Source organism: Manis javanica, chromosome 8 (genome assembly GCF_040802235.1).
Source record: "Manis javanica isolate MJ-LG chromosome 8, MJ_LKY, whole genome shotgun sequence".
Classification (NCBI taxonomy): Eukaryota; Metazoa; Chordata; class Mammalia; order Pholidota; family Manidae; genus Manis; species Manis javanica.
The window spans coordinates 123,394,752-123,420,993 of NC_133163.1; the positions used below are offsets into that span (position 1 = coordinate 123,394,752).

The 26,242-nt window shown below is 52.3% G+C and overlaps 1 protein-coding gene across 1 annotated transcript in view; it reads left to right on the forward strand.

Annotated features, from left to right (window-relative positions):
* Positions 1-23,990, forward strand: part of LINGO1 (leucine rich repeat and Ig domain containing 1) — a 291,038-nt gene extending 267,048 nt beyond the window's left edge. The window contains exons 7-10 of the transcript XR_012120813.1: positions 13,691-13,760; positions 18,878-18,977; positions 20,170-20,210; positions 22,781-23,990. The gene's annotated coding sequence lies outside the window, so the exon portion shown is untranslated. The remainder of the gene's footprint in view (positions 1-13,690; positions 13,761-18,877; positions 18,978-20,169; positions 20,211-22,780) is intronic.
* The last annotated feature ends 2,252 nt before the right edge of the window (positions 23,991-26,242 follow it).

Consider the following 26,242-nt stretch of genomic DNA (forward strand, 5'->3'; position numbering starts at 1 on the left):
ACTCTCCCCACCCTACCTCTCTGTGCCTGGCTCACATCCATTTGCCCGGAGACTCATGTTGGGGACTGGGGGTGGGGAATTGTCCAGCTCGGAGGAAAGAGGCCAGGCCCAGACTAAAGCAGAGCAGCTCCAGGTCACCTGTGTGTCGGCAGCAGATCCAGAGCAGGGCTCCTCGTCTCCTGGCCTGCCCTCCCCCCTGTTCCCCACCCTCACGTGGGCTGGCAGCCGCTGCACCATGCGGCCCTAAGGAGAGGCAGGAGGGGGCTGGAAATGGGGGTGGCTCCTTAGGGACCTAGGGAAGAAATATTTATTCAGCCAGGGAGCCATCATGGTCTAGAGCTGGAATCTGTGACAGTTCCCGGTCGCAGACCTGCCCCCACCTCACCAAATGACGCCAGGCCCTCTCCTGCCATATCCATCACCCAAACCTCCAGATGGGACAGAAGAGGCTAAATTAGCAGACCCCAGTGGCCTCCTGCCGTACCTTCCTGAGAGGCCAGAGGCCAGGGCGGGTCAGCGCTGCTCTGGGTAGGGAGGGGGCTGGGGGCAGGGCAGGGCCAGAGCTGGTGGCACCGCCGGGCCTTGTGCTAGCCCTTGTGTCTATGTGGAGGACACGGCTGTGAAATGGAAGTAAAACCCAAGGCTAATTTCCTTGGTCAGAAGGAGGAGGCACTGCAGCGTTTTCAGACCCTAATTAAACCCTCTCAGGCGGCGTGACACCGAAGTCAGTTCCCAGATCAATACCGCTATTCATTTAGAAGTGTAACGAGGTTAGGGAGGTGAGCAAAGGAAATGATTAACTCATTTGCAGCCTTTTAAAACAGAAACAGTCATTTTGATCCCCAGAGTAATTAGCTATGCTCTGTCCATCAATCATGACCATGACCATTATTTTAAGTATTTGATTAATCAAGGAGGGAGGGGGCTAAGGCACCCCTCCCAGTCCCTGTTATCAGTTCCTTGAATCAGGGATGACCCCCGAGTTAGTACGGGCAACACTTCTCAGAGGGGAGGTCGAGGCCAGTGCTAGAGGGGGCAGCTGGGCAGGGCCCCCCGTTGCAGGGGCTCCGCAGGTGGGGGAGGTCAGCAGGGGAGGGTCAGCTCTCTCTCCTGGCAGTCTGAGACAAGAGGACAAGCCCACCCTGGGCTTGGAAATACTGGGGATACAGGCACAGGACCCCCAGTAAGTCCCACCCACTTTTTGAGCCTCAGTGTCTCCTCTTCCTGCGCTGGGACCGATAGCAGTTGAATTAACCAGAAACTCAGTGGTTCTTAGTGCCCAGGGGCCTCTGGCCACTGGAGGGCAGCAGAGCCCCAGAGACCCCTGAGCCCGAGGCTGGGCTGTGCAGAAGGGAGCGGGGCTGGGCCGGCGCGTTCCTTCCGGCACCCCAGGTTCTGCCTGTTCCTGTGGGAGAAGTCTGGCCGCGCCGCCTTTTCCGAGGCCTCACAGCACCCTGAGGAGACAGGTTGCGACCATTATTGCCCCCATTTGGCAGATGAGGACCTGAGGCATCAGAGAGGGGCCGACATACCCAGGGCCACACCAGGCGTGCTTGGCGCTCACACCCAGGTCCCTAAGGCTCAGTCCTGAAGCTCAGCCGGGACACAGTGCCAGACTTGCACCCCACTGGCCAAAAGGGTCCCCTAAGGCCGCTGGCCATCCCTCCCAGCTTACTGATGGGGAGAATTCAGGCCCAGAGAGGCAGGGCTGTTTGACGTACTGATCACCTCACCAGGCATTTTCCCAGATGGGACGCACAGGATCCATGCCCTTGAAGGTCTCATGGGGCACTTGGGAGAACAACGCGTAAACAGATGGTGACCACTCACGGGGGCAAGAGAGCTGGAAGAAAGGCAAGCACAGGATCAGGGAGACCCGCAGGGGCACCGAATGCAGCCTGGACGCTTGGGGAAGGCTTCCTGGAGGAGGTGACCTTCACTGGGGGCAAACAGAGTCAAGTGAGAAAGCAGAGAAGAGCATTCCAGGCAGGGAGAGGAGAGTGAGAATTGGATGAATCTGATGCGAGTTTGGCGCAGCTGGGCCGCAGGGGAACGTGCAGAGCTCCAGGCGGGTGAGGAGGAACCCCATGCCTGGAGGTTGGCTGCGAGTGGGAGCTGGAGGCCGAGAGAGATGCGGGCTGTGGGGTCGGGGTGCTCAGGGGCATAGTGCCTGCCCCTCTGGGCATCCGTTCGTGTCCAGCTGACATAGCCATGCTGAGCGCTGGGCTTGCCCTGTGGATAGGTAACGAACCCAAGAACCCCTCCTTATACCGTCCTCTCTCTCTAGGGCCCAGCTACAAAAGTGATGCCTCTCGTGGGGCTGCGTGGGGCACAGGGTGCCGCTAAAGGGTCCTGGGAATTGGGAGGTTGGGGGAAAGGAGATGACTGTGCACAGGACAGTGCGGGGAGACCTGGGCTGAACTCTCACTGACTTCCCTCCCAAGCCTGTCTGGTTTGGGCTGTGGGGCCTTCACTGTCCTGTGCCTTACCTGTGCCAGCACCACCATTACTGGAAAGGCCTCTCCTTGCCTGCCCCCAGCTCTGAGCAGCTCACCACCTTAACAGCCCTGATGGGAAGAAATGCCCTCCAGCTCTCGGGTTTACTCGCGTCTCCGTAGTCGGGAGCTCTGTGCCTGGTGCGCCCTGAGAGCGCTGCCTCAGGTCTTCCCAGGACGTCCCCTGGTCCCGAGCCCATCTCAGTACCCAGTCCCGGGCCCGCAGGCAGGCGGAGAGTGCTGAGTGCGGTGATCATAAGCCGGTGAGCCACCCAGAGGGGCCAGGGGCTTGGCGGGGCTGCCCGGCTGGCACAAGGTTTGAAGGGAGACTTCCAGCCCTTGGCACTGTTTCCACAGTGGGAAGAGAAGAAGGACGGGAATAAGGAAGCTGGAGGAAGAGGAGGGAAAGAAAGGGGGGGTGGGGAGGAAGACCAGGATGGGGCCAGGAGCTCTGTTGCTAGGGGCAACGGCACTGCGTTCAGACAAGGAACCGGATGCTGAGGGGGGCAGGAGAGGGGGACCTGGGGTCAGGCATCGCGTCCAGGGCTCTGAGGGCTTGGCCTAAGAGTTGCCCGGGCAGCAAGGAGCCTAGGAGGACCTGGTGGGGGGTCCTCAGGGGCTGCTCTGACCCTGGCCTGCGGACAGCATTTGAAGTGGGAGCAGGGGCTGGGAGGGCGGCCACGTTCGCAGGCTCCCCGCAGACACTGTCCCTCTCATTCTTGCTCGTGGGGCTACAATTTGTCTGGAACTGCAGAGTTCAAGTAGTTGCTGAGGCTGGGGAGGGAGGAGGGCTGCACAGAAACGCTCGATCCAGCTCTGGCAGCCGCGTTCAGGCCCCCCTGGGCCTGCTGGGGCACCAGCCCGCCCTCCCCTCCTCCCTGCCTGTATCCAGGGGCGTTGCAGGAACAGAAACATGCGGTGGTAGAAAAAGCAGGAACCGAAGGTGCCAGACCTCTGAGGCCTGGGAGAGGGCAAGTGACCTTGTCCTTGAATGTGTTAGTCAACAGTTAAGTCTCCATGCACGTGAGCATCCTTTGTTAAGATACTACAAATAAAAGAGGGGGAAAGTTTGATAAAAGAAAGGGAAGTCACAGTCACCTTGCATTTACTGTGAGTCAGGGAGGAATCTGTGCTCAGGGAGAGCTGGTTAGTGGAAGCACTGACCACGCAACAGCAAGACTCCACAGCCTTCCCCATCCGCTCCCGCCAGATCCTCCCCGATGCTGCCCTTGGGGTCATCTCCCAGGCCGGAGCTATCTGGCACCCACAGCTCCTCTCCAAACTCCCATGTTCGTAGCATCAGCCCCTGCTCGGCTTCCTTAGCCTCCTCTGCCTCACCTGGCTGCAGGGTGAAGCCCACCTCCCCCCTGGGGCATCGGGGTCCCTGTTCCACATCCAGTGCAGTCCTACCTGTTCTGGTTACTAGTACTGCATAGCAAGTCACCCCAAAATGCAGTGATGTAAAACAATGACCATTTTTGGATGCTCATGGATTCTGTAGGTCAGGCATTAGGACAGAGCTCAAAAAGGACAGCTGACATGTGCTCTGTGATGTCTGGAGTCTCAACGGCTAGTGGTGACTTGACATCTGGGGTCTGGAACCAACTGGAGGCCCTTCTAATCACATGTCTAACAATTGGTGCTCACTGTGGGCTGGGAGCTAGGGTGTGACTGCTGACTGGGACACTAAACTGGGCACATTCACACGGCCTGGCGGCGTCTCAGCCTTAGTGGTCCTTCTGACATGGTGCCTTAGAGTTCCGAGAGTGCCTCAGAGACACAGTGAGAGCTGCCCTGAGCCCCACAGCTCCAGAGCATCACTTCTGCTGGGCTCTATCCGTCAGATCACAAGCCTGCCCGGGTTTGAAGAGGAGGGACACAGACCCACAAGTCCAGGAGCAGGGGACAAAGTCTCAGTGTAGAAGAGGTTGTGGGGTCGGGGAGATTGCTGTGGCCATATTTGTAAAACACCAGCTCCCCCACAGCCCCTGTCCTTGTCACGAATTCCCTTCCTCTCTCAGCCCTGTTTCCTCTGTGCCCAGATACTGTCCTGCTCCTCCAGGGTCTCTGCCTCCAAACGGACATCTGGTCTCCCTCATTCATCTCTGGCATTCTGGCCCCTTCTTGTCTCTCGGCCACTAACTCGCCAGTGCCGCCAGGACTCCACTATTGTCCCACTGAGGACACTCCTGGACCTCAGTTCTTTGCAGAACTTGCATTCGGTCTATTTGCTGATGACCAGCAAGTCAGTATGTCCAGCTCCAACTTTCCCCAGAGGGCCAAGTGCCCTCACCTTCCTGCAGGGGCAGGGTTTCCACGTCCCCTTATACTCAGCACAGCCCAAATTGGGCTCCTCTCCAGCTTTCCTGCCCTCTCCACAGAGGGCAGCCCCAGCCGCCCTGGCACTCAAGCCAGAAGCCCTCTCCCTGGGGCCCACAGCCAACCCAACTCCAGGTCCTCTCAGCTGCACCCCCACGTAGCCCTTCTATCCCGCCTCGTCTCGCACCTCGATGCTGGCAGCTGCCCCCTCCTCGTAGGGTCTTGGGCTCCTGGCTTGCCCCGCTCCTGCTAATCCCCGCTGGAAACCCTTTGGAGGCTTCCCAACAGTTCAGGACAAAACCCAGCTCCTTGCCAACACACACCATCTTCAGCTACCATGTGCATTCTTCCTTCCCTAGATTTAGCGTCACCGTTCCCCTCCCTCGCACGCCTGTGCTTCAGGCTCCAGTCCCCTGGACAAGCTGCATTTTGCTTCCAGCCCTTTGCACAGCTGTTACCTGGAACTGGAGCACCCCTCCATGGCCCTCACCGGGGAGGCTCCGGTCATCCTCACAATGCTATCCAATAGGATTTTCTGTGACAGTGGAAATGTCCTCTCTCTGCACAGTCCAATATGGTAGCCACTTGAAATGTGGCCAGTGCTACAGAGGAGCTGCTTTTTCATTTTATTTACTTTAAGTTAATTAAATGTACATAGCCACATGTGGCTAGTGGCTACCATCCTAAACAGTGTGGCTCCAAAATACCATTTCTCAAATTGCCAGGAAGCCCTCCCCAGCCTGCGCCAGATGCCCATCTGTTGTGTGCCCACAGGGCTCTGTTTTCTAAGGTGCTTCTCTCTTTGTCTCCCTGCCTGGCCTGCAAGTTCCTTGAGAGGCTGCATCTGGTTTGCCATGGGAGCCCCAGCTCTTGGCAGTTCACATGTACTCAGTCACTGGGCAGAATGCATGGATTTTCTGGATTCAGATCTGGACACAGACTAGACCTTACATATGGACCAAGTCCAGAATAACTCTGCTGTAGATCTGAGTAAATGAGTGTGTGTGCACACGCACGTGCAGTGAACTCACATGTTGGTGCATGTGCACACTCGTCTGACCTCGGCAGGACTTGGGCAGGCTCCCACCCAGCTGGGAACAGTTATCTCAGGCACAGCAGATGCTGGTGCCCTGGGCTGGACAGGAAGTGTGCCTCTGAATTGGCCTTTGTGAAAATCAAATGCTGTTTTCATTCTTGTTTCTAAGATGCTTCATCTGCATTGCAGATGAATCTTCAGGGAGTGTAAAAAGAAAAGCTTCCAGTTTTCTGTGTGGGACCACCTGCACTCGCAGCTCTGTATTCTGTTAACAAGCTCCTGCAGGCACAAGGGGAATTTGCCTTTTAAATGATCCTTCACCTCCTGAGTACAAGTTTTGTTTCTCATTTACGGGGCTCTTGTTAAAGTTTTAATATTGGATTTTCTTTCATTTCTTCAAGCTCCCATTTCCTCTCCTCCCTCTTCCCTCTTCTCTTCTCTCACCCCCGCTTCCGCCCTGGCCCCCCACTCTCCCCTGGAACCTGGCCGTGCCTCACCTCTGGCTGCGATGGGTGCTTCTGTGCAGGCCCACGCCACAGGCAGGTTCTGGGGCGAGAGAGTGGGAGCAGGCATTGTTCCAGCTCTCCAGGAGTCCTCCTGCAAGAGGGGGAGCTAGTTGTTCGGTTCTTCCTTTAATTCCGAGCAATCTCCTTGAAAAGTCGATCTGTAGAATTCTGGCCCTGGACAAGCTCTCAGAGGCCTGACCCAATTCTGGGTTGCATTGGGAGAGAGACTGAGGTCTAGGCAATGGACTGGGGAAAGTCCCCCATCCTCAGTCTGGGAGTCTGGGTACCACATGCCCCCCTTTCCTCCATCTGGGCTGCCACAGTGGGGCTCTCTGCTTCTCTCTCCTTGACACAGGTGGGTGACTGACTGCCTTAACTCTGGCTGTGCTCCCCAAGGACACTTATTTAAGAATGGGCGACTCCAACCCTTTGCAAGGCAGTGAGCAGCTCCCCAACAGGGGGCACAGTCATCACCAAACCGGCAGTGGGCGCCTCTATCACTGCTCCTGTGTTCTGAGTCTTAAGTGGCATTGAAAGGGTGTGTCAAGGCCTTGCAGCCTGCAGTAGGGCTCCCACAGAAGAGTGAGAGGTGGCTGCTGAACAAGATAAGCACATGGCTCAGACAGAGCATTCCAGAAACCCGAAGGGCAGCTGGTAGGTTGGGGAGAGGACAGGGAGTGGACCATGAGCTGGGACAGCCGGCTCCAGATTCTAGCCCACCAGCCACTCTTTCGATGGCCATGGGCAAATCCCTCCCTCTCTCCATGCGTCTGTGTCCCTCTTCGCCTTGGGTTAGGGAGAGGGGCAGGCTGCTAGTGTGTATATACAAAAGACGCGAGGAGGCCTAGGATGGCCTTGCCATGGAGCTGTCCCCGAATCTGCGGCACGCGTCTGTCCAGGAAGGCTGCAGCTGCCACAGGGAGACCCTCTTGCCCCAGACAGCTCTTCCGGCTTTGTCCCCAAATTAGCCCTGCCCTGCTTGGCCCTGCCCCCTTCGCACTTAGGAACTGAAAGCGGAATGCTAGTTGAAGCTCCAGAAAAATCCCCGAGGAAGGGGCCAGGCTCTTCGTTTGTTTTAATAATGAAAGCACCGGGTAGGGTACTCTCCAGCCCCTTCAGACATCATGGGCGGCCTCCCGGCACCCAGACTCACGGTGTGTCTCGCGTACCCACACCCCTCACACACATACCCCACGCTCCACACACCCACTGTGTGCCACCACAAAGTCAAGCAAGCTTGGGAAACGCAGCACACAGCATGCTCAGCTTGACACTCCCCCAAACTGGTTGGCATCTGAAAGCTCTGGGAAGTCCTGCGGGAAAGACTGTTTAGGTCGGTATCTCTCAAGTTTACTTGACCACATACTCTTTCTTTACAGGGTAACTAACACCTTTGCACACTTAGAAATTACATTTGCTTGCTGGTGTCAGAGATCCAACCCTAATGACCTAAACAAATTAGTGTGTCTTTTACTCTCCCATATTTGGAGGTCGGCAGCCCAGGTTTGGGGGTGGCTCCACGTCACCAGTATCCCAGGCTGCTCTCTTTCGGCTTCATTCTCGGCACCGCTGTCATCTTCGGTGTCACCTCGTGAGCCAACATGTCTGCTGGGCTCCATCCTGTCTGCATTCCAGGCAGAGAGCGAGGAGGAGGGAAGGGCAGAGTGCGCATGCTCTGTCTCCCTGTTACAGAACTTTCCCAGGCGTCCCACCCGACAATCCTCACTGGCTACTCCTGGCCGCAAGGGAGGCTGGGACCTGTAGTCCTTTAGGTAGACACATGCCCCCAGAGTAGAAAAAGCATTCTGTTAAAGAATAAAGAAAAGGGAAATGAGTGCTGGACAGACCCGCGTTCTCGGGCCCTGCTGCTCTGCATTGCTGTATTCGAGTTGCTGGTTGGAGTCAGGAAGAGCCGGCCCTGACCCCCACTTCCTGTCTGTCTGCTATGTGACCTTGGATAAGCTTCTTAACCCCCCAGCCTATGTTCTCGTCTTCAGAACAGCGGCTGTGATGTGGAGCAAAAGAGATAAATGATGTGCAGGCATTTTATAAACTACGAAATGCTATAGAAATGAAAAATATTCTTGTTTTCATTTGTTCTTATAAATCATGTCCTTGTAAAGCAGGCAGGGCAACACTTACCTCCTCTTTTAATTAAAGAAGAAACTGAAGCTCAGAGATATGAATTGACTCCTGACATTATGTAATCTGAGCCCCGTCTCCGCTAATGGACTGAACCTTGATCCTAGCCTGAGCCTGAGCCCTGACCTCACTTGTAGACTGAGCCTTAATCGTGACATGAGCCCAAGTTCTGATCTTAGTTTCAGACTGAACCCTAATCCTAGTTGTAAACTAAACCTCAATTACCGCCAGAATCTAAGCCCTGATTTCAACCTCTAGACTCTTATAAATAGAGGGTCCCCTTGAACCATCTGGCAGACACCAAAGATGTCCCCTGGGCTCCAGAGGGGTGAGTAGGCAAGATGCTGATTCCCAGGCCCAGAGCACTGGCACCCCGGAGGACAGGACTTTCCCCTGTGTCTCCCATGCCATGGTGTACGCAGACCCTGCAAATCCGGGGAGAGAACAAACCAAGCCTGTGGGCCCTGGTGGGGCGGCCAATCTGGTGTCCAGAGAAACGGGACTAGCACACCGCCTGCTCCCCGCCAGGAATCTTCCCAGCCCAGCAGCTGTAATGGAGAAGGTGCTGAAATTTGCATTAGACCCTGGGCTACCCCCTCTGCCTGCCGGCCGCCGCCGCCTATAATCTCCGTCTGGCTGTATCTCCTCCTGAGGAGGACGACAGACCGACTCAGGGGAAGCGATAAATTTTCAATTTTATTTTAAAATATACCAGATGGGAGATTTTATTGGAGTCATAAATATGTCAAGAGCAATGTCTGTGTGTGATGGGCAGTGGCCCCTCCTCTGGGCCTCTCTCCCTGTTTAGAAATTCCATCAGATTCTTAGTAAGAGGCTCCAGTTTGACTGCAGCAAAATAGTCTCTATATTAAAGCAATTGAATTTCCATTTGCCAGACATCTTGTGCTTAAGCTTCCAGGTTCCAGGGGTGTGGGGTTGCTAAGCCGATTCTAAATGAACCTAAACTAATAACTGCGCAACACACTGGGGGCTGTGATAGGGTTGGAGGGAAAAAGAGCGGGGGGAGGGGAGGGAAAGGGGAGGAGGGAAAGGGGAGGGGAGGGAAAGGGGAGGGAGGGATGGGGGAGGGGAGGGAAGGGGAGGAAGGGGGAGGCACCACCAATCATAGACCCGGGGTGGGTCGGCGGGACCACCCTCACCTATTTTGCTCCAGCACCAGCCTGGGATGAAAATATTCCAAATCACTGAAGGGCCAGCTCCCTCCCCTCACAAAGGGGAAACTGAGGCCCTGTGAAATGTGGCTGAACGCTGGGTCCTCTCCTATTCTTGTTTTCTTTGCTGTCTTTATTGATTTGATATTTTGCTGCTCTTTTGTGGGGGACGGCCGCAAGCTGCCTGAGCTTGTGGAGGGTGGGGCTGGGAGGAAGGCCGGCCCTTGTCCCCCAGGACTCTCCCAGGCACAGGCACTCCCCTTCGGAAGGCTGTGCTCCCGTGTGCATATTTCTGTTTGCTCTCACCTGTGACACCCCTCTCCCCTCCAGCGCCCCTTCTCTCCTCCACCAAGTCATTCTCTGTCCCTCCAGAGACCTTAGCCTTTCACTAAGCCTCAAGCATTTGCCCTGATCACAGCAAGGACATCCGAGGTCAGAGGTTCCAAGGGAGGGGAAACTGAGACCCAGAGAGGGCAAACAAAGAGAATACAGTTCTTCCAGAACAATCAGAGTGATTCCTACCCACATACTATTTACCCAGCCTAGCCCAGACAACTTGAACCAACTAAGTGACAACTGCCCAGGCTGACACAGCCCCAGACAATGCCCAGGTGGTGAGAGATGCAGCCAGCAGCAAGATACCACCTTTGCTGAGGATAAGCCACCTAACCTTGCTAAGCCTCTATTCTAAAAAAAATGGGCTACACTTGTGGATACCAAAAACAACTAAAAATAATGGGTATACTGCTACTTAGACTGCAAAGTATTTGAGAGCTTAAATGAGACAATCCATGAAAATTGTGAAGCATAATTCTGGCCCCTAGTAGGTGCTCCCAAATGTTAGCTATTACTCCGTTATTATGATTCTTATACCGCCCTGGAATCTTCCAGCGGATTCTGTGCTTTCCATGGGTCTGTGTCCCCCCAGGGTGTCTGACACAGGATTCTGTAGACCACACATGGCTGTTCAATGCTGAGTTAAATACTTGAAAATGTTCAATCCACTGGGACAAGACATGGACTCAGAAGGCAATTAGAACAGATTCAAATCTCGGTTTTCACTTCCTTGATCTGCGTGCTGCACAGCAGCTCTGAGCCTCGATTTCTTCCTCTGTGAAGTGGTTGAACGAATAATACTTTCCCTGCCTTCTGCTCAGGGATGTTGCCAGAACCAGAGCTAGAGAATACGCTCCTAAACTGAATTCTTTTTGCTTTCCCCCCGCATGTCTTGTCACTCACAACAAACCTGGGTCTTTCTCAGAGGCCCCAAGTGCCGGAGCCCCACAAGGTTCCTGAGAAAGGTGGGGCTGGGGATAGTTCTCGCCATCTGCCCCTGCCTCCTCAATCTCGAACCCAGTAAAAAGTGCCCAGGGAGCTGTAGGCCATCCTCCAGGGCCCAGCTGCTGAAAAGAGACCCATGAGCAAGATCATGGCGGTGACCCTCTGGCTTTGCCCAGGATGCTGGGTCTGGAAATTTGACAGTGCGGCTGGGCGGCATGGACACATGGAATGAAATAACAGGAATCAAGGCCAGCCCCGCCCTGGCATCAGTGCCACAGCACGACGACTAACTCATTTACAGCATCCTAAGGGATGGTGGTGTCGGCCTGTGGATGTAGACATGTGCTCTGCTTTGAGGAGAAGGGCTTCCCAACCCCAAGATTGGTCAGAACCAGGAGAGCATTTCTCCACCTAGGGTCTGCCTCCCACCCACACACATGCCCTCACCAGATGGGGCAAGATGTAGGAAGCAGGTGGGCGCACACCTGAAAGCTTTTGCATGCTGACCTTCTGACAGGCCTTGGATAGGACAGTGAGGTTCGCCTGACAGGGCTTCCCCAGGGACACCTAGGGAACTATGAGATGAAACCCTCCAGCAAAAGCCAGCCCGACAGCAGGTGCTCAGTAAAGGGCCCACTCTGAGTGGGCACACTCTTGGACAAGCTCCCATCCCTGTCTGGGGTCAACAGCTCTCCTGCTGACCTCCGAAGTCCCTGCCAGCTCTGCTGTCCTCTGCTCCTATCCTTTTTCAGGGAGGGCCAACAACAGTCTGATGGCTCAAAGCTGAGTTGTGAAAGCCATTCCTTACCATTGACCTGACAGCATCTGAATTAAGTGAACATTTGCAGAGAGCTCACCAAGTCCCAGCACTGTACCACTTACTCAAGGGGCTTAATTTGCATCATCCTCGGTTTCAGAGGTGGAGAAAGTGAGCCTCAGAGAGGTCAGGTGACTCTTCCAAGCACTGAGGTCTGAAAGCCAAGACTCCAGCCACGTGGGGCAGGAGCAGCAGGACGGCCCTGCGTGTGTGCCCGCGGCTAAGTCCTTACTCAGAGGCCTCTCTCTTCAGACGCTGCAGTCCGGCAACAGGGCAGGGCAGGCATGCAGGTAGTGAGCTGAGGCTCCCAGAGCCAAGTGACTTGCTCAAGGTCACACAGCAAGCACAGTGCAGAGGTGAGGTTCCAACCTGTGTCTTCCTGGGCTCCATTCCTAGTCCCTAAACAAACAAACATTATGTTACTCTGCTTTGAGATGTACTGAAATCCACCCAATTTTTATTCCACAGGTATTTATTTAGCACCTACGCTGTGTTTAGACACTGTTCTAACTGCTGGAGAGGGATTTGATGTTGAACAAAACAAAATTCCCTGACTACCTAAAGTGTGTATTCTAATGGAGGAGAAAGATAAAAACAACATAAACAAACCAATTGTGAAGTGCCAGAAGGTGATATGTCTGTGGAATGCAACGGAACAGGGTCAGAAATACAGGGAGGGCCAGGAAGGCAGTTGGAAGTGGTTAGAGCAGGCGGTAGTGAGAAGGCAGAAACCAGAGCAGAGACTTGAAGGAGCTGAGGAAGTGAGCCAACCATGCAGACCCTGGGAAAGGAGCGCAGTCAAGGAATGGTTGCTAGTGCAAAGGCCCTGAGGTCATGGTGAGCCAGATGTGCTCGAGGAAGCAGGAAGGCCCGTGCAGCTGGAGCAGAGAGAGCAGGGGGAGAGTAGGAGGTGATGAGGTGGGAAAGGTAATGGAGAGAGAGGAGCAGATCATTTAGGTTTGGCATAATACTGTCATTGGAAGGTGGGCCTTGATGAGTCCATCTGAAGATCCTACATAGGATGGAGTTAGGGACTCATCACAGCCACATGTGGGAGGTTGGTGGGACCAGAGGGAGTGGGGACATCTGGCAGAGTCAGGAGTGAGGCATGAGCTCTCATCTCCCTTGGGGAATCTGCCCCCACCCTATACCTCCCCTTCCCCCAGCTCTGCTTGCGTTGTGCCCCCAGGGAGGTCAGGCCAGGCTGGGGTGAGAGAGAGGAAGGTCAGTGCCTCCCTCAGAGCGTTCGTCAGCCTAGGAGGGGCTGTCTGCAAGTCTTTGAGGCTTTAAAGCCACCAGGCCCTGCAAGAGGACTAAAAGCAATGAGCAGACAGACAGAAAGCTCTAGAGGCCCAGGAAGTTCATCATGAAAGCCTGCAGCTAGGTGTGTTTGGAATTTAATAAAGCGTCTAAAGCCCAACTACATATCCCCACACCCACTTTCTACAGCTACCCCTGCTGCTGGTGATCTGACCTGTCTAACCCAACAACTCCCAGACCCCGTGCCTGAGCCCATGCAGGCCACGAACTTGTCTGTGGACTCAAGGTCAAATCTCTGGAGTCCTGATGCCTGGCTCAGGCTACCCTGGTGGTCCCCAGAGAGCAGAGGCTTCTGTGCCCTTGAGTCAGGGGCAAGTCACGACCCAGAGGAGGCTGCCGCTGGCAGCCCGGGCAATACACCACAGGCAGAGAAGGAACATGGACACTGGAAGCCCCTGTGGGTGAAGTCGCAGCCAGTGAATTCTGGGATTGAGCGTCTCCTCATCTGCTTACTGGTTCTGTGGCCCTGGAGAAGTGTCTTAAAATTCCTGAGCCCCCATTCTTTTATTTGTCATTTGAGCATGATTATGCTTCTCTCGAAATTCTTGTGAGGATGTCAGGAAATAAAACGTATGTTTTGTTCTTGTCCCACCCCATCCCAGGGAGCAGCCCAGCCAGCAGCAGATGCTAACAGGGGGTCCTGGAGCACCCAAGGAGGTGGTGTGGCCTCGGGTGAGTTACTTTACCTCTCTGTGCCTCATTTCGCAGCTGTGAAATGGGGCTATTAATAGCTCCGCTTTTCAAGGTTGCTGTGAAGCTTAAGTGATTTCATTTGCCTAAAGCGCTCAGGCTATTGCCTGCCACACGGGGGAAGCGGGATCTGGGGGTGGCTTCTATCAGGTACGGCACGCAACCTCCTCCAATGCTGCCCCTAGAGTGAGAGTGGATGAGAGGAATGGTGCCTGGCGGCCCCTCGGGCCTGGCTCCTCAGGGACGACCTTCCCGGGGACTCACCTCTGAACGAGGCTGCTCTCCCGCCGTCGGTTGCAGAAGCAGGGAGACAGTGAACCAGATGGACGCTTTTAACAGCTTTTTAATGTGCTGGAGCTCCCTGAGCTTGGAGAGCAGAGGCATGTCAGGGGAGGCAGAGGAGGCTTCAAGGTCAGCCTGCCTTAGCCTGACCTTGCAGACCTGTCCCCTCCCCCGCGACAGCGCAGCCAGTGCTAGGAGCCCCAAGCCCAGGGGCTGCCGTAACGGGGACCCCGGGAGTTTCTCATTTGTCAAAGAGGCCCTGGGGACCTGAGATGAGGAGGCGCTAAGTGGATTAAGGAGGCAGCGGCCGGGAGGCAGAGACCCCCTCCTCCAAGAGCTTGTGTTGGTTTCCGCGTCCTCTTCAAAGGCTGAAAAGTATCCCACAAGCAGCAGAGGCTGCGAAGATAAACGGCTGCCTCCTCAATTGGACAGCGCTGATTGCTTTGTCCTGCAGATTAATAAATATCAGGGTCAGCTCCGGAGAGATGGCTCAGTTATCCGCTGCCCTCACAGAGAGCTCGTGCTAGCCTGGCAGCAGGGGGCCGGTGGGCCTTGTCAAGTGCGGCTGCCCGGCAGGCCGCCCCACCCTCTCCCCAAACCCCACCTCCACATTCCCTAGGGGGGGCAAGAACCCTCCGGGGGGGCTTAGCCCCTTCACAGGCCCTCTGGGCTCCCTGTGACCCCGCAGCACACCTGTCCAGGCTAGAGGGGCCTCAGCCTCGTCCCAGCTCCTGCTTTGAGCAGGTCAGGGGCTGACGGCCTCAAAACCCTCATGTGTTGAGCAGTTTACACACAGCACTTCCACGCTCATTATCCTCTGCCGGAGGGGGGTGGGAGGGGTGGGGGGGATTGTCAGAAGTCCGTCTTACAGACAGGAGACAGAGGGTGGGAAGCTGGGCTGGCTTGCCTAGAGTTGCTCAGCCAGTGGGCCTGGGAGAAGGGGGCCAGAATTCAAACCCCAGGGCTCGTTCCCAGACCCGAGCACAGAGGAGCCTGCTTGGGGGGAGCCCTGTCGTCGTCCCCGCAGTGGTAGGTCAGGTCCTCGGGGACTGCCCGGGCTCCCCACGGCCCTGGGGAGAGCAAGAGCAGCCGCAGTCCCCTCGCACGCACCCTCCCTCTACCCGGAGCCGGGCTGTGGCCAGGGCACAGCGGGGAAGGAGGGCCGGGCCCCTGCCAGAGAGAAGTCATGGGAAAGTCAAGGCCCAGGCATTCGCGGGCGTCTGCCCCACCCCAGCAAAGCCCAAAGGGATGGGAGGATACCAAGCCCCAGGACAGCTCTCTGAGCTGGGGCCAGGCTGCCTCATTCCGGTCCTGTGTCTGCCCCAGTTTCCCTGTTTGTGAGTTAGGAGGTGAGGAGTCTCAATGCGAAGATCCCTCTGGCTTGTCCCCTGGGGATCTGGCCGCCCATTCACTCTAAACCAGCCCGGGTCGAGGCAGTGGCTGGAGAAGCCAGAGCTGAGCCCACAGCCCACAGTGTGGGAATCCGGGGATGAGGGTCTTGGCAGCTGCGAGCTGTCAGCAGAACCCAGTTTCCCACAGATGCAGCCCAGCCCCCAGAGCAGGCCCCACACTTCCCACTGCAGCCCTTCCAGGGGAAACCACAAAGCAAGCAGAAGCCAGGCAGAAAATAAACAGAAAGCAATGTCCACAGAACCCCGAGGCCCTGGGCCCGGCCCGAGGCAGCCTGGCGGACTGCAGCTATGACCAGAGTGGATTCCTGCTCAGCCTGTCCGGACTGGCCTGGGGCCCTGGGGCTGAGCCGGCTCCTTGCTCCTCTGCCCAGACTGGAGAAAATTGCTGTCTTCTGCTGATGCCAAGGGTCATGGGAGACAGGCTGCGTCCCAGGAGGCCGAGCCCTGGCCTCAGCCTGCTGCTGCCTCCCCAGGCCTTGCTGTCACCATCTTGACAATGGGCATGGCACACCTGCTGCTTTCTCAGGTCCTTCCCAAGTGCTGAGAGTCTGATTCTAGAACATGGCACTAGGTGGTCAGCTGAAGAAGGGGACAAAGAGGGCCCCCCCCAGCAACACTATCAGGGGGGCCTTGTGAAGGCACTTACGCCAAGCTGCCCCCTCCACATACGGTTTTATAAATGAGGAGACCCAGGCCTTTCCCAGGTCAGCCGCTCAGAGACAGGGAGCTGGGCTCCAAGTCCCGGCTCCAAAGCTCTGAGCCCAGGGCCCTTGAGGAAGCCCAGGCCGGCCTTGGCAGCTGCGGGCCCAGCTGAGGGATGGTGGGGGCAGTGTGCTGCGGCCACTCTGCCCCTGCCCTCTCCTCCTCCTCCGCACAGTCTCTGGCTTGGGGCCTTTCTCAGGTGGAGGAGGAAGTAAAGGGGGACAGGGAGTCAGCTGACTGGCAGGACTATCCTCTGGGGACAGGGGCTGAGCAGACGGTGTGGAGGAAGGTGGCCTTCCACGCAGAGGCAGAGCCCCAGTCCTGGTCCTGGCTTCAGCACTCCCGCACCATCGACGCTGCCCTGGTCAGCCCAGAGCCTCCAAGGGGCACACCAAGAACGGCCTTCTGAGCTCACAGTCCCAGCATGTGTCCCTTAAGGGTACAGCACCCATGGCATTCTTGCTTCTTGGCCATCCTGTCTCAGAGGACACTCATTCCCACTTGACCATGGGGAAAACCAGACTTGCCCATTTCACAGAGCTAGTAAGTGAAATCCTTCAGGGAGTGCCTGCATCGGCACCCAGCCAGACCCAGCAGGCACAGCTGGCCCCGAGAGTGACTCTGGTGGCACCAGGGCTGGCACAGAGCCTCTAGCTCTTGTGTGCTTCCCAGTTTCCTGCGAGGGCTTCACACAAGCTGGCAGATCGATCTGCTGCTGCCATCAGCACATTCTTCCTTCCCTTCTCCAGCCCCCTCATGACGCCCTCTGCTCAAAGGGCTTGTTTCCCACTGAACACCAAGTTCTCCCGCCCACAAAGGGGCAGAGCGGGCTCCCTGCCGTGTCCGCTGTGCTAAAGCCTGCATTCCGAGGAGACAGGTGAAGGGCTGTCCCCACCTGGGACCCACCTTCCACCCATGACTCAGAGTCCCGCTGGCTGGTCTCCAAGGCTCTTGTCCCTTCTGCCTGAGGTCTCTCTCGGCACAGGGCTTTTGGACATGCATCCATGAGAATGGTCAAGGACTAACCGTACCCTACACAGACCCAGACCCCCCCATGCCAGGTGGCTCTCTTGAGGGGCTGTTAAGGGCATCCCACTTCTCCTGTAGCAAACGATCCTCATGCAAGAAGACTCCTGTCAGTGGTCTGGATGGCCTATGGCACATGCCCAGACCTCTTAGAATTCCCCTTTGGGCTCTAACTGAGACCTGCCCTACCCACCATCCCTGTCCCCAAAGGCTTTTGGGAAGGTTCTCAGCCCAGCCTCCCCTATAATAGGACCCGCTTCTGGGGTTGGGAGGCAGGAGGGAGGAGCTCTGCAGGGTGTAGATGGACGGTGAGCCTGCCGCTCGCCAGGCCGGCCTGGAGCAACCAGTGTCTGAGCCCTGGACCAGTGGCCCTGTTCTAGTCTCAGCTCTATATTGACTTGCTGTGTGACAGTGGGCAAGGTACCTGCTCTCTCTGAGCTTCAGGTTCCTGCCTGGGAAATGGGAGTGTAGACAGGTCCTCCTCTGGCTTTAGAATCTCTGCCAGACGCTGCCATCCCTCCTCCCTGGGCTCGGATCTCTCCGAGGGCATCTCTTCCTGCCCACCTCACTCCCCACCAGCCCCAGGGCACTATCTCTTGGGAACCTCACGGGACACAAACCCTTGACCCACAGACCTGCCTTCCCAGGGAGGCTGCGGGCAGCAGCTCCTGTTTCTAGCTTCAGTCCCTGCTGCCCATGAATCAGGGCCTGTAGCAGTCCCCACGGCCCTTGGACACGTGGAAGCATGGCCGCAGGGCCACAGAACTCAGAGCGGAGGGCCTTTCTCCCTGCTGGGCAGACTTAAGTCTTAATCTCCCTGCACAAAGCCCACCCAATCCTTTCTGAGGGGAAGGTAGTAGGACACAAATTGGCTTATTCCTCTGATCCGGAGAGAGGCTCGCCAGCACACAGTCCTCTCTCTCCCCATTTCCCTCAATCCCAAGACCTCCAGGGACCCTTGTAGATTCAAAGATATGGAGGCTCCCCATGGCCCCCCTCCTTCCAGGAAAGCTGTTGTGGGTGGACAGGTCTGGGACCCCAAGTTCCTAAACGAACCTGATGGCTCAGCCAGCGATGGGGGTGTCTAAGATGAACCACTAAGGAGCACACAGTGAGAGCGGGCTGGGAAGTATCCCCTACCCAGAAAATGGTGAAATGGGGGCATTTCTCTGCATTCCCTTCACCCACTTTCCATAGCCCTAGCCAGGGGCCTTCCTAGCTGGAAGAAAAACATTTAATAAACTCCCTTCTAGTAACCTGATATATATACAGAAAGAGAGGATGAGAGAATAGTAAAGCAAATGTGGTAAAATGTTAATTGTTGGAGAATTTGGGTGAAGGATAAATGGGAGTTTTTATGCTGGTCTTGCATCTTTTCTGTAAAGTTTACAATCATTGCAAAATCAAGATTTAACTAACCATGCTTGTATTGTTATTTACGTATTTATTTACTGATATAAAATTTGCATGCATCCTTAAATGTACAGATCTATATGCAGATTTTGACAATTGTTCACATACCTAGCACCCAGATCAAGGCGTAGAACACTTCTGTCATATCGGTCCAGAAAGTTCTCTCATGCTGCTTTTCCGTAGCCCTTCCTTCCACCCTGAGGCAACTATCGTTCTGATTTCTATCACCAAGATTAGTTGTGCCTGTTTGGGATTTTCACATAGGCCAAGTGTGTGATCTTACGCCTGGCCGCTTTCACTCAGCTGACTTACTCTGAGATCCACCCACGTAGCTGAAGGTGTGCGTACTTCGTCCTTTTTTACGGTGAGTAGCACCTTCCATCGTACCAATGTGCCAGAGTTTACCCAGTCACCTACTGATGGATATTGGGATTGTTTCTAGTTTCTGGTTATTGTGAAGAAACCTGCTATGGATAATACCCCAAGATATTTCAGTACGTATTTCCTAACAACAAGAATATTTTCTTGTCTCTGTTACCAAAATTGGAATATTAACTTGATAAAATATTATCTAATCTATAGACCCTTCTTAATCAAATTTTGCCAGTTGTCCCAATAATATCCTTTATTGTAAAACTTTTTTGGGGGGCTTAAGATTTTATCCAGGGTCATGAGTAGGATTTAGCTGTCATGTCTTTTTAGTCTTATTTAATTTGCAGTAGTTCCCTGGCCTTTCCTTATCTTTCATAAAGTTGACATTTTTGAAAAGTACAGACTGGTTGTTTTAACGAACATTCTTCAGTTTGGGTTTGTCTGATGTTTCCTCACGATTAGATTCCAGTAATTAATTTTTGGCAGGATTGTCACAGAAGTGACACTGTGTCCTTCTTGGTGCACATCTCAGAAGGTACATTATGTCTATTTCTCCTACTATTAGGGAGACTGACTTGAATTAGTGGTTTGGGTGGGGTCTACCACTGTAAATTCCTAAATTTTCCATTTGTATTAATTAATGTTTTGTGAAAGTCCCCTGAGCACTGTATAAATGTCCTATTCTTCATCAAATTTTCACCCACTAAGTTTAACATTCATTGATGATTCTTGCCTTAATCATTATTACTGTGTTAGTGGCCAAATGTAGTTTTTAAACCCCATAATTCCTTCATGTATTAATTTGAATTCTATTACATGGAAGAGCTTTTTCCTTCCCCCATGTATATATAAATCTGTATTTATTTATACAGATGTGTTATATCTGTATGGACTCATGGATTTTTATTTTACTCAATGGGTTATAATACATTTCAATTAGTATTTATGGTGGTGCTTCAATTGTCCCAGATTTGGCCAATGTGAGCCCTTGAAAGCCGAAAGCTGGCCCCTGCACCCTTTTGACATTTTTCCTTCATTCTTTGAGCATTTGTTTACTTTCAGACTCATCATGTACTAGCCCTGGAATCAGCCAGTTTCAGCAAGCAGCCCTTGTTTATTTTAGCAGAAAATGACATGGAAGGCAGAATAACCATATCTATATTAATATCTATTTACAAACTCAGGAGCTGCTACTTTACTTCGAATTGCTGCCCTGGACCTGAAGGTACCTGTTTACCCTGTTGCCATACTTGTGATTCACTTCATCAATAGTGAAAAACCTGGATCCATGATTTTCATCATATTTGTTCGTTTGCTCAAACCCAGAACAGAAAGTGGTTTCAGAGTTGCTAACCCATTCCACTGCGAAATGCAAGCCTGCTAACCAGTCCGATGTTTTTGCTGCCCTTTTTTATCCTTCATCTGGGTGTGTTTATAATCAAAGTACTGTGTTCAAAACTTCCTTACTTTTTGCTTTTTACCCCTTTCAGTGCATTATTATTATTCACTTGAAATAGTTAGGTTTGTATGTTTCTGTTTGTATTCTATTTTGGGGATTTCCCCCATCCTTTATTATTATTGTCATTATTTGAGTATGTAACGCATTGGCATGGTTCCAAAGGTATAGAACGTTTCCAATAGTATACAAAAAAAGTTATACTCAGAGAAATACTAACACCATTTCCACCCCATTCCCATCTGACATCTGTGGGTAACTGATCCCATTAGTTTATCTTCCTGTGTTTCTTTCATAAACTTCACATAAGTTATCTCCTTCCCTTTCTTTCTTAAAAAGTAGCATGTTAGACATATATTTTTGCACTTTGATTTTTACACTTAGGTACTAGAATGTTCACAGTAGCTCTACCCATAAAGCCAAAAACCTGGAAATACCCAAATGTGCATCAACACCTCTGCTTCTGCCCTGGATCATTTTCCTCCTTCAATAGCATCTTAAGGCTTCCTCCACCAGGAAGCTTTCCCTGATCACCTCCATCTTTATTCTATGTCACTGAAGCAGGGTCTAAACGAGAAAGAACAATGGATGGGTCAAGAAAGGCAGCCATTTGTATTTGGCTTGCTCCACTGGCATGCAATCCTTGGCTGGTTCCAGAGGGAAGTGGTGTGGGCATGACCTGCAGCCTCTTTGGGGCACTTTGCAAACTGTTGTCATGGTGCTATTTTGTGGAGTGCCAGAGGAGATCATCTGAGCAGTTTAGCAGACAGGAGATAGACAAACTACCTTTGTGTACTTGGACTGGCTAAAGAAACTTACAAACCACTGCCACATGCCAATGAGGATAGCACAGCATCCCCCAAAAAGGACACTCGAGCCCCCTGAGAGAGCCCATGAAGGAGTGGATCCCTGTCTTCCCATCCCTCAGCTCACCTGTACTGTGCTGGGCTGGGCAAACCTTGGATTTAGGAGCCCAGCCCTCGTTCCCTGCAAGGAGATGGCGAGTCGCGGCACTGGGCAGGTGCTGGGCAGGCTCTGCTGTGAGTGTCCTCGAGATGGCTTGGGCACGGACCCTGCACTCAGGGTGCCCAGAGCTGTGGGGAAGCTAAAACAGACACACACACAACTGGTAAAATGTGTTCTGTGAGGACCCCAGAGGCCCTCTAACTAGAAGGCTGCTGGGTAAGGGGGATAAGCTAAGGGCGAGGGAAGGTGTCCCAGGGCGAGGTCACAGCCCAGAGCTGGAGGCGAATCCTGGCAGGAGTGAGGAAGGCAGACTGGATCACCAAGGGCCCAGAAGCCGGGCTGGCAGGGCGGGATCTTATCCGGTGGCTAATGGCCAGGAGCCCCTGGTGCTTTTGAGAGGGGTTGAGATGGGGGTGACATAAAGAGAGCTGCTCACAGAGGCTTACCCGTGCAAGCCCTCAGCCCACAGGGTCTCCCCAACTGGCTTCTGCCACTTGAACTCCCTTAGGGACCCAAAGAGGTCCTGCGAAAGGACCAAACTGTGGATACCGGTTCAAACCTTGCTGGGATTAGCTGCTCAGCCCACGACCCTTAGAAAGCTGTGATTCTAGAGGCCAGGGCCAAACTGTGTGTCTGTGAGGGTGGGAACAGGGATGGAGGTGAAGGGAATATTTGTTAAACTTCTCCCGGTGCAGACATTATGCTAAGTGTTCCACATTCAAAATATTACTCATCACTTGCAATAACCCTATTAGAAAGGTATCAGCCCCATTTTACAGATGAAGAAACTGAGGCTTGGGCAGGCAAGATCATTCACATACCAGGCGAGTCGGTCCACAACGCCTGACCCTATTATGATGACTCAGGCAGTGTGTGTGTCGCGTCTCCAGGAGGCCAGTGACGCGGGAGAGTGGTCTGGGCCTAGTGCCCACTCGGTCCGTGAGGTGCCGCCCTGACGCTCGGGCCTCCAAAGGAAGCACTGGTGTGTGAGGCTGCTGCCCCCCGAAGCCTCCCTGGATGGCTCAGCCCCCCCTTAATGGGAGCTCGTGTTCCTCAGCACCATCCCTCTCTCCTCTCACCCCCCTTTCCCCTTCTCAGTCTTACCCACAACTCCAACCCCACAGACCAGCCGCATGATTTTTCTCACACTTCTGGCTCAGGTTTCTGAGATGGTGGCCCAGGTTCATGTGGGTGTTTTCTGTTCGGCTTGCAGTGTGTTTTAAAGAGTTTGAACTAGTTGCTTAGCATTTGAAAATCAGCAGATTTCTATGAATGAGTTCACTTTGTGATAATATTTCAAGCTGTATGATTAGAATTTATGCACTTCTCTGTATGTATACTTCAGCTAAAAAGTATTTTTTTTTAATCTTCAGAAGTCGTATGAAAGTCTTGATTTTCACCTTCCTTTCAATACTTGGAAGGCCTGCACTGCTGGACATGGATTCTAAATGTGCTTCGGCTGATCCCCTGCCTCCCGCAGGGGCAGGTGCCCCCCATGTCGCTGCAGCCTCTGCCTCTCTGTATTAACTCACTGCCACTTCCATCCTTTGTGGAGTTTACCCGCCCCGAGGATAAGCATTTGCCTGCCAGGTCTCCGTGTTCACCAAGCTCTTCCTCCCCACTTTCTCCCGGGGACCCTTCCACGGGTGTCTTGCACTCAGCACGTCATGTTTGAGCCCATGTCCTCCCCTTCCAGTATTCCCGGTTCCAGGAGGTGCATTACCACCACCGCCCCTCCTTGGGCCCCAGTCACCAAGGCAAAGGCCTGGGTATCTATGTGTCTCCCCCTTGTCCTACTTACAATTCATCACCAGCCCTGACACTTCTGTAAACCTGCCCCTTCTCTCCATCCCACAGTCCATCCTGAGCTAAGCCACCATCTTCCCTGGCTTGGACCACAGCAGCCTCGTGAGTGGGTCTTCCTGCTTGTACTTCCTTCCCTCCAAACTGCTGGGCACTCTGCAGCCAGGAAGGTCTTTAAAATGCAATGTGATGGTGTCATTTCCTGCTTAGACCTCTTTGATGGCTTCTTACTGCTCTTAGCGAAAAATGTAAACTCCTTACAAGGCAAGAAAATCAAACTCCCCAAGGGCCTGCTACCAGGGCAGCCTCCTGCCCAGCCTCTTCCCACACCCTCCCCTATTTTCTCTTCTTACCACATATACTCAGCATATTTCAGCTCATTACTTTCCATGTTTCTTCTTAAAAAAAAAAAAAAAAACTACAGAAGCTGTGGTTTTGGTGCAATAAACTGTACACATCTTATAGCTTGATTGACTTTTCAACAATTTTTTTATTTATTTTTAAGTGGTAAAATAGTTAACATAAAATTTAAAGTAATCTTTTTTGTGTGTGTGGTCCAGTCCACCAGGCTTTCTTTTAATGGGCAGATTCAGCTCATTTTCATAGTGGGTATAGAAGGTATGCCTGGTCTTAGTTTTGCTGTTTTACTTTATGTTATCTATTTTTATAGCTTCTTTTTGTTCTCTTTTAACTATATGGTCTGTATTTTCTTTGCTTTCCTTTTTTAAATGTGTGGTTCTTTTATATTCTTGTGTTTTTTTTGGTATCATTAATCTACAATTACATGAGGAACATTATGTTTACTAGGCTCCCTCCATCACCAGGTCCCCCCACAAACCCCATTACAGTCACTGTCCATCAGCGTAGTAAGTGCTGTAGAGTCACTACTTGTCTTCTCTGTGTTGCACAGCCCTCCCCGTGCCCCCCCACTTTATACATGCTAATCATAAGGCCCCCTTTCTTCTTCTTCCCCCCCTTCTCCCTCCCTTCCCACCCACCCTCCCCAGTCCCTTTCCCTTTGGTAACTGTTAGTCCATTCTTGGGTTCTGTGATTCTGCTGCTGTTTTGTTCCTTCAGTTTTTGCTTTGTTCTTATACTCCACAAATGAGTGAAATCATTTGGTACTTGTCTTTCTCCGCCTGGCTTATTTCACTGAGCATAATACTCTCTAGCTCCATCCATGTTGTTGCAAATGGTAGGATGTTTTCTTCTCATGGCTGAATAATATTCCATTGTGTATATGTACCACATCTTCTTTACCCATTCATCTACTGATGGACACTTAGGTTGCTTCTGTTTCTTGGCTATTGTAAATAGTGCTGTGATAAACATAGGGGTGTATTTGTCTTTTTCAAACTGGGCTGCTGCATTCTTAGGGTAAATTCCTAGGACTGGGATTCCTGGGTCAAATGGTATTTCTATTTTGAGCATTTTGAGGAACCTCCATACTGCTTTCCACAATGGTTGAACTAGCTTACATTCCCACCAGCAGTGTAGGAGGGTTCCCCTTTCTCCACAGCCTTGCCAACATTTGTTGTTGTTTGTCTTTTGGATGGTGGCCATCCTTACTGGTGTGAGGTGATATCTCATTGTGGTTTTAATTTGCATTTCCCTGATGATTAGTGTTGTGGAGCATCTTTTCATGTGTCTGTTGGCCATCTGAATTTCTTCTTTGGAGAACTGTCTGTTCAGCTCCTCTGCCCATTTTTTAATTGGATTGTTCGCTTTTCGTTTGTTGAGGTGCGTGAGCTCTTTATACATTTTGGATGTCAACCCTTTATCGGATCTGTCGTTTATGAATATATTCTCCCATACTGTAGGATGCCTTTTTGTTCTGTTGATGGTGTCCTTTGCTGTACAGAAGCTTTTCAGCTTGATATAGTCCCACTTGTTCACTTTTGCCTTTGTTTCCCTTGCCGGGGAGATGTGTTCATGAAGAAGTCGTTCATGTTTATGTCCAAGAGATTTTTGCCCATGTTTTTTTCTAAAAGTTTTATGGTTTCATGACTTACATTCAGGTCTTTGATCCATTTTGAATTCACTTTTGTGTATGGGGTTAGACAATGATCCAGTTAGTTTCATTCTCTTACATGTAGCTGTCCAGTTTTGCCAGCACCATCTGTTGAAGAGACTGTCATTTCCCCATTGTATGTCCATGGCTCCTTTATCAAATATTAGTTGGCCGTATATGTTTGGGTTAATGTCTGGAGTCTAATCTGTTCCACTGGTCTGTGGCTCTGTTCTTGTGCCAGTACCAAATTGTCTTGATTACTGTGGCTTTGTAGTAGAGCTTGAAGTTGGGGACCGAGCTTCCCCCAACTTTATTCCTCCTTCTCAGGGTTGCTTTGGCTATTTGGGGTCATTGGTGGTTCCATGTGAATTTTAGAACTATTTGTTCCAGTTCATTGAAGAATGCTGTTGGTAATTTGATAGGGATTGCATTGAATCTGTATATTTCTTTGGGCAGGATGGCCATTTTGATAATATTAATTCTTCCTAGCCAGGAGCATAGGATGGGTTTCCATTTGTTAGTGTCGTCTTTAATTTCTCTTAAGAGTGTCTTATAGTTTTCAGGGTATAGGTCTTTCACTTCCTTGGTTAGGTTTATTCCTAGATATTTTATTTTTTTGATGAAATTGTGAATGGAATTGTTTTCCTGATTTCTTTTTCTATTAGTTCATTGTTAGTGTATAGGAAAGCCTCAGATTTCTGTGTATTAATTTTGTATCCTGCAACTTTGCTGTATTCTGATATCAGTTCTAGTAGTTTTGGAGTGGAGTCTTTAGTGTTTTTTATGTACAATATCATGTCATCTGCAAAAAGTGACAGTTTGACTTCTTTATCGATCTGGATTCCTTGTATTTTTTTGTCTTGTCTGATTGCCGTGGCTAGGACCTCCAGTACCATGTTAAATAACAGTGGGGAGAGTGGGCATCCCTGTCTTGTTCCTGATCTCAGAGGAAAAGGTTTCAGCTTCTCGCTGTTCAGAATAATGTTGGCTGTGGTTTTTTCATATATGGCCTTTATTATGT